The 1,733-nt window shown below is 38.9% G+C and overlaps 1 protein-coding gene across 1 annotated transcript in view; it reads right to left on the bottom strand.

Annotated features, from left to right (window-relative positions):
- The window catches only part of LOC106879285 (caveolin-3), a 121,671-nt gene that overhangs the window by 52,578 nt on the left and 67,360 nt on the right, over positions 1–1,733 (bottom strand). The window lies entirely within an intron of this gene.

Raw genomic sequence — 1,733 nt, forward strand, 5'->3', positions numbered from 1 at the left:
TTCTTCTTCTTCTTCTTCTTCTTCTTCTTCTTCTTCTTCTTCTTCTTCATATTATTATTATTGAGTGAGAGAGCAGTGCATGCCATCAAAGTGACACTGGGGTGCAAATAGACAAAACCCAATATACCCATCATGACTACCCGTCTGATAAGGGTACACCAGGCACATGCATCACAACCATATGTGCATGACATGGTGATGTCATATTAAGATAACCAGCGCATGACTTTGCAGGTGGGGCCCAGTTAGAATTTTCTTCAGGTCAAGTAGCCTATCCCGCTCAAAAGGTCGCTGAAAAAGAGTTGTTTAAGGATGTTGAGCGAAACACCCATGTTTCCAATGGTGAATTATCTAAATCCCAAAGAATTCTTCTCAACACCTGGCTATGATGCTCCCCCACTACTTCTGCTCGTGATCAGAAATACACATGTTGCCAGCCACTAAGGGACATGCTCCACTGGTTAAGGTCAAGCAATCTACGAGACAATCTGTGGTATTGAGCAGAATATTTGCTGTAGCCCATCTTTTATACCAAGACAAAACAATGTACATGATAACACTTCCGATCAGTTAAAGTGAGAAGCCATGAGAGCCATTGCCTGGTACTGCATCAGGGCATTATTATTATTATTATTATTATTATTATTATTATTATTATTATTATTATTATTATTATTATTATTATTGAGTGAGAGAGTAGTGAATACCTTCAGAGTGACCCTGGGGTACAAATATACGAAGCCCAATATACCCATCATGACTACCAGTCTGATAAGAGTACACCAGACACATGCATCACAACTATATGCGCGCGACATGGTGATCTCTTATCACGATAAACAGGTATCACTTTGCAGGTATGGCCTAGTTAGAATTTTCTTCGGGTTGAGTAACCCATTCCGCTCAAAAGGAGCCCGAATAAGGGTTGTTGAATGAAAAACCTATATTTATAGAGGCGAATTATTCAAACCCCAAAGAATTCCTCTCAACACATGGTCATGATGCTCCCTTACTACTTCTGCTTGTGATCAGAGATGCACATATCGTGAGCCCTTAAGGGACATGCTCAACTGGTTACGGTCAAACAAATGAGAGGCAAATCTGTGTCTGTGTGTGAAGCCCATATTCAATACCAGGAAAAAACATGTACATTGATAGCACTTCCAATCAATTAAGCTAAAAAACCAACGTAGACCAGTCTTGAGTTAGCAGGATAGGTATCACGCCGATCAAAATGCATAGCGACATATCGTCCGCCTTGACGTTCTGAGTTCAAATTTCACTGTGGTCAACTTTTTCGTTCACCCTTTCGAAGTCGATAGAATAAGTACCTGCTGAGTACTGGGGTCGTATAATAATCCTTTCTACTATTGGCACAAGTCCTGAAATTTGCTGGAGAGGATTATTCGATTACACGACCCCAGTGTTTCACTGGTACTTAATTATTATAACAATTGTCAATGGCTGACTTGAAACTTTTAAGAACAGAATGGCGGATTAATTCCATTCATCTGGTGAAAAGATGACTCTCTAACTCCAATTTTAATTTGTTTTCTTACCATTTCTCTGCGATTCTCTTCGTCTCTTTCTGTCTGCCTCACTGTTGGTATACACCCCCACATCTATCTATCTATCTATCTATCTATCTATCTATCTATCTATCTATCTATCTATCTATCTATCTATCTATCTATCTATCCGTACTAAAAGTATAAATATATTTAAATATATAT

Source organism: Octopus bimaculoides, chromosome 6 (assembly GCF_001194135.2).
Source record: "Octopus bimaculoides isolate UCB-OBI-ISO-001 chromosome 6, ASM119413v2, whole genome shotgun sequence".
NCBI classification, from domain to species: Eukaryota; Metazoa; Mollusca; class Cephalopoda; order Octopoda; family Octopodidae; genus Octopus; species Octopus bimaculoides.